General features: G+C 48.3%; 1 long non-coding RNA gene across 4 annotated transcripts; it reads right to left on the bottom strand.

Moving 5' to 3' along the window:
• Positions 1-3,624: 3,624 nt before the first annotated feature.
• On the bottom strand, positions 3,625-16,025 carry LOC126508152 (uncharacterized). 4 transcript variants are annotated; one of them, XR_007593726.1, is made up of 4 exons: positions 11,085-16,025; positions 9,274-10,469; positions 5,862-6,340; positions 3,625-5,488 (listed from the first exon to the last, which is right to left on the bottom strand). It is a non-coding gene; the product is annotated as an uncharacterized lncRNA (long non-coding RNA). The 4 variants fall into 4 exon arrangements; XR_007593723.1 differs by having other exon boundaries at positions 3,650-5,488; positions 9,274-11,187; positions 11,441-16,022; XR_007593724.1 differs by having other exon boundaries at positions 3,702-5,488; positions 9,274-11,619; positions 11,829-16,021.
• Positions 16,026-17,592: the final 1,567 nt, after the last annotated feature.

Raw genomic sequence — 17,592 nt, 5'->3', positions numbered from 1 at the left:
TTTAAAATCTCAGTTCTTCCCCCGGTCTGGTGGAGCATACTGAAATCCCAGCGTGTAGGAGGCTGAGGCGGGTGGATTGCCACAAGTTTGAGGCTGTAAGAAAGCTCCACGACCAAAAGCAACCAAAGAGCCTGTGTCATGGGCACATCAACCTAGCCAAAACGGACACTGTCTCAAGACAAATCCCTAGGAGCCAGAGAGGGTGGCACACGCTGTACTCCAGCTCTTGGGAGGCTGAGGCAGGGGCATAGTAGTTCAAGGCCGGTCTGGGTTACATAATAAGACCTTGACTTGGTGGGCGGTCAGTGGGAGGGGGGGGGACCTCCTCCTGGTGCCTTTCCCACAAGCCCTTGCTCTCCTAAGGCACCTCCTCCTGGTGCCTTTCCCACAAGCCCTTGCTTTCCTCAGGTCACGGGGAGCACAGCACATTAGAGCTGATGTCTACAAACACCTAACTGCTGTGAATTCTCTCTGCCTCCTGTGATTTCCTGTCTGCCTTTCTTTCTGGTGTCTCTTCCCTCCCCATCACGAGAGTTTTGCTTTTTTCTTCCTTAACCCTCTCTTATATTAATACCAAATAAAATCTATATCCCTTTTCTTTTGTTCATGTGTCTATTCTGTAAGCCTTAGTCACGGAACCTAAGAAGGTAGAGGAAGGTTTTCTCACTGGGCAGATACGATGTGACTGGCTTTGAAGCATCCTGAAGAGGGAAGCCACGAGCCAAGGACGCTTCTCTATACCAGTCTGGGTGCTCAAGGGGGACACGGAAGTGGACTGTCCATTTAGGTGAGAGGTTTATCAGACTTATTAACAACACGGACTGCCAGCCGCAGTATAACGGAGCCTCTGACAGGAGTTCAAGCCCTTAAGGCAGAGTCGGGGTCCGGAGTGGTGGGGGAGGGGAGGGTTCCACTCCAGGGAGGAAATGAGCCGCTAGAGGACGTGGAAGAGGAGGAACATGGCTAAGGTGCCCTTGTTATATGGATGGGGAATGCGTCCCCACCAGAAGCCCTCTAATGTTCTGGAGTTCGGCCACCCGAGGCCTCAAAGCCTCCTTGTGGGAAGTCAGTGCTGACTGCCATTTTCCTGGACTATGGGCTCCTGGGGAGTCTGCTACAGGGTTAGAGATTCAGACTCTTCAGTAAACGGCTTGGTTGCTTTACAGAGGCTGTAAGAAAGGTCATTGCGGGTGGGGGTGGGCCATGCCACTATCTGGTCTGGTTCTCAGACGGCCTCGCTCACTCTCTAGTTTCCATATCCCAGTCCTCTGCATGTGTGGGTTCCACTTTCATGGAGGGCTAGGCCACTTCCACCTCCTCATCACAGACGCCCCAGGTGCTCGAAGTAACACAGCTACTCCAGACACTCCCTGAAGAAATAAACATCGATTTCTAGACTGCTTCACATCCTTGGTGAAGCTTAGGCTCAATTGTCAATTCGACACAATCTAGAATCTCCTAGAAAGTCTAAAGGAGGGATTGTCTGGATCAGGTCAGCCTGTGGCATGTTTGAGGAGACCCTCTTGGCTGTGTTCTGAGCTACCTCTGTGGGCAGCACCGTTCCCTGGGTCTGGGTCCTGAACTGTCTCCGAGTGGAAAGAGCAAAGTGTGTCCTAAGTGTTAATGCATGAACTTCTCTTTGATCTTTTAAAAAAACTTTTTAGATTTATTTTCTATATATGAATATTTTGCCTGCATGAATATATGCATAACACATGGGTGCCTGCGTTCCTTCAGAGGTCACAAGGAGGCGCCAGCTACCCTGGAAATGGAGTTACAAATGGTAAGCCGCCATGTGGGTGCTGGAAGTGGAACCTGGGTCCTCTGTAAGAGCAGCAAATGCTCTTTACTGCTGAGCATTGGTCCAGTTCCTCTCCGCTCTTGACTGTGGGTGTTGCTGGTGTCATGACTTCCCTTCCTTAATGACCTGTAACCTAACATGGTGATCTAACTTCTCTAAGTTGATATTGTCAGAGTGTTTTATTCTAGCAACAGAAATGAAACCAAGGCACCCTCATCTTCCCCTAGGACCGGGACACTGCCTGGACTTGCTGTGCCCATCATCCAGGAAGATACAGGCTAGCATGCTGATTGATGCTCCTCCCCCAAATCCTCATCTTGGTCCCAAGAAGGGGTCAGATTCTTGAGTGTAGGGATGGTTTCAGGAAGTGCTCACAGTGCTCAGCCAGCACAGCCAAGCAGAGGATGGGGAAGCCAAGAGAGAGTATGCCTGTGTCTGTTGCGATGATGCTGGCTCCCGCTGTGCATGTCCCCACAGGGCCGCTGGCTCCCACTGTGCCCATCCTCACAGGGCCGCTGGCTCCCACTGTGCGCGTCCCCACAGAGCTGGAGAGACTACAAACAGGTCGAGAAAGACGTCTGTCCACCACGTGATGATCCCCTTCCCCACCACAACAGAAATGTTTATCACTGATGAGATTAAGCAGAGTGAGATTTTAATCAGCACAGTGCTTATTCTAACTGAAGGATGCTATGAGGAAAAAAGTGTTTATTCCCTTATGGGCTATCGCTAGGGCATGCGAGGGTCTTAGTTTGGTAGACCATAAGCAACCTGGGAAAGAAAGGGTTTGTTTGGCTTACACGTCCTGCCCACTGAAGGAGGTCAAGGCAGGAACCTGCAGGCAGGAGCTGATGCTGGGGCCATGGAGGAACACTGCTTACTTTACTGGCTTGCTTCTCAGGGCTTATTCAGCCTGCTCTTTTTTTTTTTTTTTTTTTTTTTGAGACAGGGTTTCTCTGTGTTGCCCTCACTGGTCTGGAACTCACTCTGTAGACCAGGCTGGCCTCGAACTCAGAGAGATCAAGAGGGATTAGAGGCGTGTGCCACCGCTGCCTAGCTTGGCTTTCTTTCTTTCCATTTTTTAAATAATTTATTTTTGTTTTATGTTCATTAGTGTTTCACCTGCATGTATGTCTGTGTGAGGGAATCAGATCCCCTGGAACGGGAGTTACAGTCAGGTGTGAGCTGCCATGTGAGTCCTGGGACTTGAACCTGGGTCCTCTGGAAGAGCAGCCAGTACTCTTAACTGCTGAACCATCTCTCCATAGCTCCTCAGTCTACTTTCTTATACAACCCAGGACCACCTGCCCAGGGGTGGCACCACCCACTGTAAGCTGGATCCTCCCATATTGTCAATCAAGAAAATGTCCCACAAACTTGACTATAGGTCAGTTTGATGGAGGGCTTTTCTCAGTTGAGGTTTGCTCTTCCTTGATTGTAGTGAACACCTGCTCTATGCGCTACGGTATGGTTCACAAGTCGGACAAGGGCCTGGAGCACACACGGGGAGAGAGAGAGAGAGAGAGAGAGAGAGAGAGAGAGAGAGAGAGAGAGAGAGAGAGAGAGAGAGAGAGAGAGAGGTAATGCCAAGAATGCCCCCTTTATTGTGTTCCAGGGCAGCTCATATATGGTCTCCTTGACTAATGGCCACGCCCTAACTCTCAGCTGCAAGCCCACCAGAAACCACTCCCCTGCTATCAGGAACTCCTGAGGGTCTCGTGCTCAGAGCAGCTGCAAACACAGGAAAACAAGCCGTCTACTCCAGCAGGCAAGAGGGTCACAGGAAATTCAGGGTCTAGGGGTTCACAGTCCCCAACGCTTGATGACCCTAGCTTGTGCCAGGTTGACAAAAGCTAACGAGCATATCAAGGTGCAATGACGAAAGACAGATTAATAAGAGAAAAAAGCATACATATTTCATTTGCTGTCACCATTTTGATTTGTACATGCCCGAAGACCTCTGTTAAAAAGAAGTAAACACTCAAAGATGTAATTGACTTGATGTGTGCAGGAGGAGGTTTGTGGGTCACTTTAACCAAGGGTAGAACTCACAGGGAAGTGGCAAGACCAGGAGAGGTGAGTGTAGGAAGGGAAAAGGCTGGGGGCAGGGCTCGTTGCTGCAGAGATGGAGGGAAAGTTTGTCTCCCTCAGCTGGCAAGGGGCAGGGAAGACTGCGTTCGACTGTGGCAGAAGGCCTGGGGGCTTTTCCTAAATTGTTTCTTTTTCTCAGTAGCTCAAAATCGTCCTTTTGCCCAGGTGGCATATTTCAGGGGGCTCATTCTGACTCCTGTCAATATTTTAAAAAGGAAAATTTTTTTGCCGTGTTACCTTCAAAACTCTATAGAGGTGGTGGCGCACGCCGTTAGTCCCAGCACTTGGGAGGCAGAGGCAGGTGGATCTCTGTGAGTTCAAGGCCAGCCTGGTCTACAAGAGTTAGTTCCAGGACAGGCTCCAAAGCTACAGAGAAACCCTGTCTCGAAAAACAAACAAACAAAAAACTGTATAGAGACCCAGAGCAGAGAACACAGTCGCCTTCTCCACTGGCAGATTTGCTGTGGGAAGCACGCAAATGTAGCCCTCCAGGCAGGAATGGAGAGAAGCTGAAGATATTCGGCCCTTGTCAGACTATTGAGTCCCCAAGCAACTCCCCATGAATCTCACCAGGGAGGAGGAAGAGGCCAGCCTGGTGCCAGCAGAGAGGCCTAGCATTTCCCCTACTGAGCACACATCACAGGAGGTGAAGGGTGGAGCTTTGGGCAGTCAGCATGCGCCCACTCTGGGCACCTCAACGTTCTGAGCAGCCTCAGGGCTTGTCATTTCAGTGTGGGCTGTGACAGACATTCCCCTGGAACTTGGGACACCATGCCTCAGTGGGTACAGGTGCTTGCCACTCAGCCTGATGACCCCAGTTTCATTCCTGAGACCCACATGGTGAAGGACAGGCGGATTCCTAACGCATCTAATCAAGAGAACTGAGTTTTCTCACTTCCTAATGTTAATCCCACTGATTGAGAATAAGACCTCTACCATGGTTTAAAACCAAATTTGAAGCAAGCTTTAATTAAGTACTGGCCAGGATAGGCTCTGTCCAGGACCATCTCTAGGTTTCCAGAAGATGACTCCGAATCAGAGTTTACAACAGTTTAAGTATTTCCTATCAGATCCAATCAGGGGCAAGCATACATCCTGTTGTATCTCCAGCTTTCGTTCAATCAGGGGCAAGCATGCATCCTGACTTATTTCCTGCTTGTGAACTTCCCGTCCACATGTGATCAAGCACATCTGGTGCAGATGGCCAAATGAACTTGTTTAGGGGAATGAAACATGTGGCTTGTTATCTTCCATAACGAATAGTCTCCAACATTTTCGGAACTATCTGTCCTTGGGCAAGGGGCTTGCAGATGAGAGGCATTTGTGTTTCATGGACCTCTTAGGCAGAGTAATTAAAATTTAAGATGTAACTTTGGCTCTCACATTCCTCCTCAAGTTGTATCCTGAGTCAAATCCTTGACTCTGTGATGGGTACCTGTTTATATTGGGATCTAATAACCATCAGCTTAATGGTACCCAGACAGGAATTATCATTTAGTTAAGGCATTAAGGATGCAAGAGTCGACACAATTAGCAGACGCAGAAGGGTCAAAGGTCCTGTGATGGTTGACATCAGAATTACTACCTAGAAGGAACCTGGAAATGAGAATGGGGACCAGTTAATTACTTCATCTCAGCCCCCTCCCCTTTTTTGCAGTGATTGCTTTGAATATAGTCAGATTACTTCTAATGATTCCTGAGTAGCTTGTATAGAAAGTACAATTTTATCTTAAAGCTATACAATAACTTCTCTGTTTCAAATAGAGCAGGTTGAATGCCCTATCATACTATAGAACTATTTTGGCTAATTAATCTACCTGTTGATAGATCTGATCTGGGTCTATCCAGTTTTAACAGGTAATTTCTTGGTGTGCCAATAGACACTATAGGTAGCTATTTTGTCCTTTAAGCCAGGGAGTTTGCTTTTGCTGTAACATTCCAGCCTGTTGGGGAACAAGGGGTAACTTACTCTCTTCTGTAACTACTTCCTGCTAAACTAGGACTTTGTTGTGAGGGCCCAGGAAGGCTGGAATGCTAGTCAAAGGCAGTGGGGCATTCATGGGGATCGCTGACCCAGCTGAAGAGATGGAACATTCACGTAGACTGGACTGGTCCATATCAGCTTTCAGCAAGTCCAGGGCTCTCAGCCGTGCAGAGCAGGTTGTGGTCAGCAGGTGACGCTTTGATGTGTCAGCCAAGTGAAAATCTGGTGAGACAGAAGTAGACTAGGGGAAAAGTTAAAATTTAGGAAGTTAAAGGAAACCCTTACATTTGGGACTTTAAGGCCATGGTCCTAGGAGTTGGGGGAGGAGAGGGAGCCTCAAGACCAGGAGAGAGAGAGAGGAGACAGATAGGGGAAATTAGGCTTACTTACCTGGAATCCTTTTGTTCTATGAGAAGTGGATTCGAGACTTGTGGCTCCCTCAGTTCTCTGAAGCTTACATGAATCTTCCCGTTTCCAAAGAGACAGAAAAGTTTTAGATATAGCAGTATTACCAACCTTTACTGAAATCCGCGTTATAGAAAAAGCAGGTAACGGGTGTCTGTAAAATAGCTGGAATAGCTTCATACGTTTAAGTCCTAGCAAACGCTGTAGATTTGGGTTAAAAAGCTCGAATATTTTTTCCTCTGTCCAGAGAGCTGGATATGGATTGGACAGGGAAGACTTTAGCCTGATGAGAAGCATGTTTAAGTCTACACCTAGAAGACAATCAAAAGAACTCTACAGTCTTGAGCTTGTGACTGAACAGTAAGAGGTCAGTGTTCTACCAGTTTATCAGAACTCCACTGAGCAGTATTAAAGCTCTGAACTTTTGATATCTTAGTGTTTAACAACAGCGCAGAAGGGGAAAGAATTCTGAAACACTATTCATTTTCACATACTTTAAATCATTTTTTATACCTTTATAACTTGCATTTACATCTTAAATCATTTTCTGAGACCCCCCAGAACTTATTTAAGCTTTCATGCCCTCAGATTTTATATCTCTTAGACCCTCAGAACGTACACAAGCTCTTACATCCGCAGACCTTTAAACACCTTAGAACATTTTCTTAGACCCTCAAAACTTGCAGAGACTTAAACATTCTTTCTCTCCATCTAATGATTTGCTGGAGACACAAGCAGTCACTACTGAGAACAGCCATTGCAAAGCATGTTCCTTTAGTGGAAAGTTACATCTGAAACCTGTTTATCTTTCAATATGAAGCCTGTTGGTAAGGCAAACCTGTCTACCTTTTCTCTACGGGAGACTGGGTAGCTCTAGCAAAAGCAAGGCTTGATTTTTACACATGAAATAAGCTGACAAGGTGGCTGGGGCCGTAGGGAAGAACTTGGTTACCTGCTGCTTCTAAGCTGACAAAGCTCTAGTTAGCCTACTCGTCAATACCATTAACGCTCTGAGAAGGATAAATTATAGCATGAAGCACAATCCAAATGGCCCATGTATCAATTAAAATGACAGAGACTAGCCCATTACCTAAATGGTCATCTGTCACGCTCCAGTCACGATGGGTTCATACGCTCCAGGGTGGGGGGTGTGGATTAGAAATGTTAGAATAGGCAGAGGTACAAGAGAAATACAGACATAGGATAGTGCCAAGAGGGCAACTCACTCAGTGGATACTGAATGCTGAACCTGCCCGTGTTTATTTTCCATATGCTTATATACCCGAACACATAAAGGGGGAAGAAGGCAGACAGGACACGAAGGACAACCAGAACAGTTCAGTACTTGAGACATCAAGCAACTGTTTCCTGAGTTAAGCATCCTGATGTTTGGGCAGGATATGCAGTGAATACACCTTAGACCGAGTATCCTGTAGGCGGCCACTCCTTTTGTCAAACCTCCTATTTTATTTATTTATTTATTTATTTATTTATTTATTTATTTATGTTTTTTTTTTTTTTTTTTCCGAGACAGGGTTTCTCTGTAGTTTTGGAGCCTGTCCTGGAACTAGCTCTTGAAGACCAGACTGGCCTCAAACTCACAGAGATCGGCCTGCCTCTGCCTCCCGAGTACTGGGATTAAAGGTGTGCGCCACCACCACCCGGCTCAAACCTCCTATTTTAAAATGAAGGAGCAGGAATAGGCTTGAATTCTGTGACCTTTGGTCAGGGTAGAGTGGATCCACCTCTATGGGCCATCTTAAAGTTCCAAAGACCAAGTAACTACACCCTAGGTCAGGACATCTTATTTGTAGCCACACCTGTTGTCAACAACTTTGAAAGAGTAAAAACAAGCTCAAACTCTCTGACCTTTAGTCAAGGTAGAACAAGGCTCGCATCTGTGGGCCCCCAGGCTCCTCTGGTCTCCATGGTGTTGGGGAAGAGGTACCAGGACAGCATCCATCTTCAGCTGCCTGGCCCAGAAGGTGAGAGGCTTTCCGATGGAGGAGGAACATGGGGGAGACGGATCTCACTTTGTCTAGGCAAAGGGGGCTATCAATTCTTTAGTGTCCTGCTTATCCACAGTTTGGGCAGGGTGCTGGCATCAGGTGTGGCATTGGGGTAGTCTTGCCCAATGGTTAGCATTATCGCAATCCAGGCAGAGACATTGTGGTACCCTGCCAACTTCTTTGGAGACCTTGGAGTCACCACTAGGATCTGGGAGTCTCTGTTGATCGTAAGAAACTTTTTCCATTAAATTTTTTTTTAATGCCATATTGATCAGATCTCTAGCAAGTTTGAGTACTATTATCTATTAAGTAAATCTGAGCTAAACAAATCTAGGTTTAACCTTGAAAAGTATTTAACATGACTACAAGTTTGATTATTATAGATGACTAACTACTAATATGTATTTCTTAATTATGTATTACATCTTTAAATGAGGTGCTTAGGTACAATATCTTAAACAAGAGTAGAAATATATATATATAAAATAACAAAAATAACCTTAAATTTGTATCTATATATAAAAATCCATACCAATGTGAAATATTTGAGACTAGTAGTTGCTTTTTCATAAGTAGATTCAGTAATCTACCATTTTGTATATCACCCCTTTTATTTGGAAAAAAGTTCCTGAATCTAAACATGTATTAATAATATAAAAGATTTTATAAACTTAAATTGTTCCATAGGCTTATAAATTTAAATATTCTTAAAAGTTGTTCCTTAAGATTTCCCAGTTTTTAAATTTTCTGTAAAACTTTAAAATTTCCTCTTAAAAATATAAAATTTCTCTATTGTATGCTCCCACAATATCAAAAATAATGTACCCTTTTTTACTTCAAGAGGGAGAAAATGTCCCAACCACAATCTGCACAGGGCAAAACCACGCTCCAATAGCACAAACAATCCAAAGAAAGGGAAGGAGAGAGAAAGGGAGGGAGGGGGAGAGACTCTGTCTCCAAAAAAAAGAAAAAAAAAAAGTCACCTTCCAGACTTCTCCAGGTTTGGGCAAGGTGCTGCAGCTGAAAATACATATCTGGCTTGAGACAGTCAGTTTTACTCAAAGATGATGGTTTACACTGAGGAGTCAGGACCCAAGCTCTGAAATCTCTAAAAGGGGCCCACAGGGAATCAGATGAGTCTTTCAGACAAATCACTGTGGCTTTGACAGCCTTTGAGGGTCAGAGGGAGGGGAGGGAAGGGGAGAGGGAGGAGAGGGCAGGTAGCGGGATCGAGACTCGAGAGATAGAGCTTATCAATCACTTCATTTTTCCATAAGTGAACATTTCAGGAAAAGGCATCATTGCATCAGTTACGGGTCCCGTTGCTGTCACCAAACCTGACTAAGGAAGGGCCTATTAGCTCAGGCGTGCAGAGTGGGGGTGTGACGCTCATGGAAACGGGGGTGTGGCTGGGACTTTCTTCCTCCCATCCCATCTTGGAGGAGAGCAGAGAGAGGACGAGGAATGAACCCAGGCTCAGAACGCTCAAGGACCACCCCCAGTGAGTCACTTCTGCCTGGATTTTCTAGAACACTCAAGGACCACCCCCAGTGAGTCACTTCCTCCGGCAGCCTCTGGGTATATTTCTCATTAAAAACACAATATTCAATAAAAGGGGAATTTTTCTGTCTCTCCATACCCAGAGCCCTTCCTGTACCATTTTTTTTTTGTCTTTATTGAAAAGAGAAAGTGGCTTATTATTCTGATGAAGATACAGGGTGATAATCCCTTCCCAATTCACTCTTGTTTTTGTTTATTTGAGACTCACTTGGAGCATGAGGAAGGGCATGAGCCAAGCCTCCTCCTGACTCTGTTTCTTAGTCTTTTGAGGGAAAATGTCCATGCTATAAAATTGGTGAAATGCCTGCCAATTAGTAAAATGGTATCTGTAGCCTGGGAAACAGACAGCAAAATGGAAATAAAGCAAACCAACCTATGGGGATAGGATGGTGTTTTGAAATTTATTGAATTCTTTTAATGAAAAGAGAAAGGGAACAAGAGGCAAAGCACAAATTAAAATTCTTCCGACACACTCTTAAAATATGTATGTTGGAGAAGAATGGGAGTGGGGGGGGGGTAGGTGCTTGTCTTCAAACGTATGGGAGCCGTGAGTCACCGAGATAACCCACCTTCTTCACCCCTGAATTCCAATCTTGGGGCCGTCTCCCAAGGAAATCATCTGAACGATAATTGGATAATAATTTGAAAATTAGAAAAGCAAGTTTGTACGTGTCCCTTCCTGGGTCTTTCTTGCTTCACAGCCTTTGGCATCTGAGAGGAACCAGACTTTGGTTAGCAGGGGGTGGTGTGGATGAGATGGCCTGATGGAGTGAAGACGTGGAGAAATTTGGGGAGGGAGGTGGGGTGTCGGTCATGATGAGACCCGAGAGGGACGGGAGGAACTCTGAGTAACGCTGTAGCTGGAGGTAGAGGGAAGACTGAGCCAAGAACTTAGAGGAGCGTTTGCACGTGTGTTGGGAGAGGGGCAGAGGAACGTAGAAGACTTGCTTTGGGTGGACAGTGTTGAACCAAGTACCACGAGGAGCCAGGTGAGTGAGCTGGGGTCTGCCTGTCTGGAGAGGGGCGGGTGGGAAAGGACGGGGTCGGCTGGCTGTAAATATTCAGGGGACGGTGACCTAATAATTTCCTGAAGACCCCATCTCTGAATACTGCTACATGCCAATTACACGTCAGAGTGCATCTGAGAGACACTCAAACTGCAGCGCCACAGTTCATGTCCCGCTGTGGATTGTGCCTCACTACGGGGCTGACAAACCCCAGCTGAATTCCTTACCGTGGAAGGTTCTATTATTCTGCGAGTGTCTTCCTGTGTTAATCTACCCAGATACACTGGTGGGCGACGCTTCAGCCAGAGTCCCAGAGTCCTTGGGCTGTAACTTTAGATAAAAGTTTAAAACGTTTCTTTTTTAAAAAAAAAATTTAAATTACATTTGTTTGGGGGAAGTTGCACACGTGCCATGGTGCATGTGTGGTGGTCAGAGGACAGCTGTGGGAGTCGGCTCTCTGCCACCATGTGGGTCCTGGTGACAGAAGTCAGGTCATCGGGCTTGGTGGCAAATACTGTTACCCGCTGACCCACCTCCTGGACTCAAGGGGGAACTTGTGGCCTTTGAGTATTTGTTTCCTCACCTACACACTGAAGGTGATGGAGGGACACGTCACAGGTCATCGAGAAGGTGCCTGAGGCCTCACGAATATGCCTCCGATCTCTATAAACCTCTTCTTCACCTTCTACTGAGGCAGAACTCTCTTTGTCCATCTTTCACACGAACCTTGGGCTGGTCACTCTGGCCACATGTTGTCACCATCTGTGGCAGTGTTAAAATTTCATCTGGTCCACCCACCCCAGTTGCCCTTGTCAGCTGTCTGTTCTCGGAGGCTTCTAACTAGAAATGATCAGAGACCCTCTCCTCTCCCGAGTGGGTGTGGCAGGAGGCAGACAGGTCTGTTTAAGTCCTGACCCTGCGCTGCCTCACTGTGAGTGGTACCCTCTTGTCTCCAAGCCTCGGGCCCTCACCTGTGAGATGCTACAGCAGCAGCCTGCCACTTAGGGCTGGGGCTTTCAGGGTACACAAGGTAGCTTGGGCGAGAATTCAGTATCCTGGCAGTCACCAGGGGCTCTCCGGCGGGGAGTTGGGCAGGGGAGTTCCACACCTTGCCACTCTGGTCTAGCCTGTCGACAGCAGTGATAGGATCTCCTAACAGCTCCCCTCCACCAGCCCTTTCAAGGCCAAAGTTCAGAGTGCCATCAGGATGACCTGGCTGTGGCACTTTGGTGATGCCACTCTCTGCGCAGGACCGTAACACCTCCAGTAGCCGCTGCCAATCTAGCCATGGGCTGTGACTTGTGTGCCTGAATCTCCACCCCCCATCTTGCCCCTGCTGTGCCCATGCTCCGCTTCTCCCTAGGTCTCGCTAGGGGGTCATTTGAGCAGACTGGGTCCCACCCAGCACAGATGTCTCTCCTGGGTCTTGTCCTCCCTTGCCCCTGGCCTGCAGCGCCCTGAGCACCGTCCTTCCCTCCATAGTCCACCTCAGCACACTGTGAGGGCCAGTCTTCCCCATGACAGCAGTCCCTGGTGAGGCCAGTGCCCCTTGCCCCGTCCTCTGCATCGTCCACTGACCCAGGCTGCCCCCTGCGAGCTTGCCATGCGTGTCTGTTCCGAGTTCTGTTAATAAATAACGCTTTTCTGGGATTCAGATGCACAAATGTTTACCCACAGGTCAAAGGTCGGCGGAGTCATCTGTCTGTGACTTCAAATGTTCAAAACCAGCAATGTCTACCCCCAGAAGAGACGCGTTCCTAGGTCCCCTGTGAACACGTGTTATGAAACAGGCATGTCTCGAACATCACAGGCCTGAGCTGAGAGACATCTTTCCTGTTTGTGGGAAGCGGAGGGGACAGCTGCTATCCCTGTCCACTGCCCTCTCTGTGGCTGGGCGATGCACTCTGCTGGGTGCCCCATGCTGCATGCCCCATGCCGCTCGCTGTGTGAGGTTAGCCTTGCTCCTCAGATGAAGCAGTGTGACTGGAGAGGAAGTGGGCGGTTGACTTAGGACTGCTACAAGCCCCAGCTCAGGAATGTCCCCTCGCTCAGAATGGGCCTCACATTCCCAGATCTCTGTCGCAGCTGGAGAGGAGGCGAGTGAGTCAGAGATCCCCTGGCTTTTCACAGCTCAGACCTGAAGCCTGGCTGCCCTGCTGACGGGGGTGGGCGGATGGAAAGTCCTGTGAATACTGGGAGCTAAAACTGCGTTCCTCACCTGGGATGGCAGTGGGACCCAACCTAGCCATCCTGGTGTGGTTGTCTCCAGGCTGGTAAGGTCCTCTGGCATGCATGTGAGTCCACAGTTGTCCAGATGTCTGCAGAGGATGCTCATATGACCTTGGCCGTGGCTTTGATTATTTGCTTCACACAGATATGATGCCTCTGTCCTTACGTGTGGCGTTCCTACCATCAGCTCCATTCTTGGCAGGGCACCTGGGTTTTGTTCTCGCTTACCATTCCTTTCAGGCCTTCACCTCGCTACCCTTGTCCTCCAAAATAAGAAGACCTGGAAACATTATTCCAAGGGCAAGGATTTGGTAATGGTCCCTGAATGCCAAGCGCAAACCACGGGGTTTTAATGATGCTCCCGAGAGGAGTCACCTGTTCTTTTCCACCAACCTCTGGCACCTGGCCACGGGGCTAATGAGCCGTGAGCAGGCCCCGTCTCCGACCCGCACTGTAGAGGTCTCTCCCAGATATTTCCTAATGCACCCATGCAGAGGGTCCCTCCTGCTGGCTGCAAGTGCTCATTGTTCTGTAGCCCCAAGTCCTGCTGGGCTGTGGACACTCCCATGCCGCCTTTCCACGCTCTTCTTTCCAAATACGCATTAACCCATCCGGAAGGAAAACTCCGACTTCCCGAGTGCTAATAAGAACCTTCCACCCATAAAAGGCCAGGGAGTGCCAACAGGAGCCCTGGAGAGTCTCCGACACGCTCCAAGCACAAATTAGCCAGTGTCAAGCAGTCCGGAAGGAGGCAGGCAGGCGCCATAGCGCCAAGTCCTGAGACTGCTTCTCCACATCAACCAGCGTACTATCTCGGAAAGCCATCTCCGCTCTGACTCAGTGCCGCGTCAGTGTGGCAACCACCCAAATGAGTCCTCCCCGCACCACAGGCCTGGAGGTGAGGGTGCAGAGATCCTGTGTGTAGGGCACAGGGCTCCAGCTAGCTAGGCATGCGCCACCTTCTCTGGCTTCGGTCTTTGCATCTGAAGACAAGGCAAAGTGACAGGATCTGTCCACAGAACTGCAACCACAACAAAAGGGCTTCAACGCCAAGATAGTCAAATGCCAAGGTCCTTCCCCAGAGGACAGCTGCGATACCTCCTCAGGCGGGCTCCACATGCTCACGGCTTGAGTCCGGCTGTATAGCCTCTCGAAGGACTAAATCCATCAGCAGCATCAAAAGCAAGCAGAGAGCAGGGGTCAGTGCCACAGTGAGATTCCACAGACACTGCCCAAAAGCTGCAGGGGACGACAAGGAAGTTCTTGTAGCCACCCTGTGCCTGTGCTGAGGATGTGGGGGCCAGCGACTGAGGAGATGGCTCAGTCAGGAAAGTGCTTGCCACGCAAGTGTGAGGACCCCAGCTCTATCCTCAGAACACATGTAAAGAAGCCAGGATGGTGGCGTGTAGAGACAGGAGGATCCCAGACTAGCTTAATCAATGAGCCCCAGATCCCACTGAACTCAAAATCCCACTGAACACAGATCCACTTGACTCAAAAACCAAGACTCGGGTTAGTTCCTGAGGAATGATGCTCTAGGTTTTCTTTGCCTCTGCACATATGTACACCCATGTACGTGTGAGCACATACATGAACAAATACATGCAAATACACACATACACACACATACTAAAGGATGATATGGAGAAACTGAATTAGGGTTTAGTGGTAGAATTCTGGCCTACTCTAAACAAGCCTTGGGTTCCATCTCTAGAATGGGGAGGAGGGAAAGACGGGAGAGGAGCCATGATGGAGCACATCTCAAATTCTTCCCCCTCTCAGGGCTCATAATAGACAAACAGGCCTTCCCCTCTCCCACCTCAGAGAAGGCTGCAGCCCAAGGCAAGAGAAGGCAAGGCTGACACTCCCTCCCCTGACCGTGTATCTCTGGTGTCTGAATAACTTCAGAGGTCCCAGCAGCTGCTCATCTCTGACCTGGCTTCCTGCCTGCAGCCAGAGCAGACTCTCCGTGCCTGGCCCTCAGGAGAGACCCACTAAAGAAGGCTCTGCTACTTTAGTTTAGACTTTGACCTCTTAACAATATCTCCTCTGGTTCTGGTTTGTAAGTCAGGTCTCCGGGACAATGGAACTTGTGGAGAGTTGGGAGGGTGGGGCTAGAAGGGTCAGCTTTGGGTCCCTGCACTCTCAGAGTCACAGGACAGAGCTCTGGGGCACTCCTAGGAAGGCAATGTTAGCGTCCTGTGCACACCCCATTAAATAACAAAGATGGTGACGAGGTGACAGACACCCTGGAGGAAGAAGGACAGGCCTTTGTCACGCTTTGGGGCCAGGAGTCTGGCCTTTCGGGAGGCACTGGGGTCAGGAGCAGCAGAGCTGACTCAGCCTGGGTCCTCCCTCGTTTTCCTGTGTGACCTCTCAGGCCAGTTGAAGGACTCACCGCCACGCCCCCCCCCGTGTGGCCCTGGAGGGCATGGGATCTCTCCTCTGCTTGGCCACTGCACCCAGGTCAACTGTCACCTGCTCTTCTTAACTTCCTTCTCTACAAAAGAAATGGGGCAGTATGATTTTCAAAATTATTCAAGTTTTGAAAACTGTGATTCCTAGTGCCCCAAGAGGCTTGTTTTACACTTGCACAAGCCTGGCCTATGGACACCACAGCACCTCCGGTTTCCCAAGGTTGGCCTGGGGTCATGTGTTTGCATGGCAATAAATGGTTTAGAATTAATGGCTGCTGGAAACCATGGAACCTCCCACCCCGGCCCCACACTGGGATGGGCCTCCGGATCTCACGTGACTTGGGCAATCATTCTCTACTGAACTACATCCCCAGTGGGGTCTGTTTTGAATTGTCATATACACACACACGTTTATGATGTGTGTATGCACACATGCCTGTGCACATGCGATATTAGGTATCAAACCTGGGAAATTCACAGACTCTCTCCTTGATTCTGGGCTTCGAGGAGAGAGTAAAGACAAATGACTGCTCTTTGTCCCCCCCCCCCCCCCCCCCGCAGGGTAGGATAGGGAAGGCTACACATAAACCGTGAGTGAATGCAGGAAATTCTGCGCCCTCTCTCCTGAGTGGACCATAATTTTGCTCTCTTTTAAAACTGCTACGGGCGTGGTGAGGGGGCTGGAGAGGTTCCTCAGTGGGGGCACCTGGGGACTCACAGCCATCCACACTTCCACAGGCACCGCACACACGTGGTACACATACGTACATTCAGGCGAAACACTCATACATGTAAAATAAATCTTAAAAAGGAATTTAAAAATCTGTTATTAAGGAATGAATTAAAATCATGAGACTCAGAAAATCCTTCTTTAAGAAGGAAATAAACTTCCTGGCCCTTCCTAGTCCCACAGAATCTGGAGAGTGTGATCTGCATACAGTTGTCACAAGATCTCACTCCAAATTGGGACAACTTTTCATGAATCTGAAAGAGACTGTATTCAAAGCTTCCTAAATTTATCTGTAGTTTCCCCAAAAATTGGTCCTAAAATCTAAGAAATGGTATTATTGCCTGAGTAATTGAATCAATGCATTTTAGTTTGCATGTGTCTGTATGTGTGTCTGGTACATATGTGTGTGTGTGCGGTACTTTGAATGTAACTGACCCCCATAAACTCATAGGGAATGGCACTATTAGGAGGTGTGGCCTTGTTGGAGAAAGTGTGTCATTGTGGGGGTGGGCTTTGAGGTTTCCTATGCTCAAGTTACTCCCAGTGTGACAGTTCACTTCCTGTTGCCTGCAGATGAAGATGTAGGACTCTCAGCTCCTTCTCCAGCACCATGTCTGCCTGCATGCTGCCTTGTCCCACTGTGACGATAATGGACTGAACCTCTGAGACACTATAAGCTGCCTCAGTGAAATGTTTTCCTTTATAGGAGTTGCGATGGTCATGGTGCCTCTTCACAGCATAGAAACCCTAAGACAGTGCGCGCGTGTGTGCATACGTGTGTACATGTGCACACTAGCTTCTATCTATCTGTGAGTATGAAGGAACCTGAGGCGTACGCTGTACCACAATTTGTCTCTGTACCACACAGATGGGATTATAGATGTTGCAACCATGTGGGGTTTATGTTCTGGGGGTTCTGGCGGATTTGAACTCTGCCTCATAATGACAAAGCAGTCTTATACAGCGACTCTTACACAGTGACATTGTCTCCCTAACCTCAAGTCAATACATTTCCATCTGGAGGCCGTTCAGTGTGCAGAGACACCTGGAAGCTGCAGTGTCCACTGTTAGGGTTCATCTCTTGACAGCTGTTTCCTTCATGCGATGCTGACTCTGTCTTTGGCAAAGCGATTGGATGAAGCTGAGACTGTCAGCCGTCCTCCTGAGCTCCTTCAACTTGGAAAGGGACCTTCGTCCAGGCCAGTTCCCTCCTGTTCTGTGTGATCTTCAGCCACAAGGAACAAAACTCTCTGCAGGAGCATCGGAAGCTAAGATTTCAAATGTCTGGTGTTCCAGATTCCTGGGCGGGCCAGGAGAAGGATGCCAGGACATCATGGGGAAATAACAAGAGAGACTAGA

The sequence above is a fragment of the Alexandromys fortis genome, unplaced genomic scaffold (assembly GCF_014885135.2).
Source record: "Alexandromys fortis isolate MF-2015 unplaced genomic scaffold, M_Fortis_MF-2015_v1.1 scaffold_88, whole genome shotgun sequence".
Lineage (NCBI taxonomy): Eukaryota > Metazoa > Chordata > Mammalia > Rodentia > Cricetidae > Alexandromys > Alexandromys fortis.
This window is presented reverse-complemented; position numbering and strand designations above follow the sequence as displayed.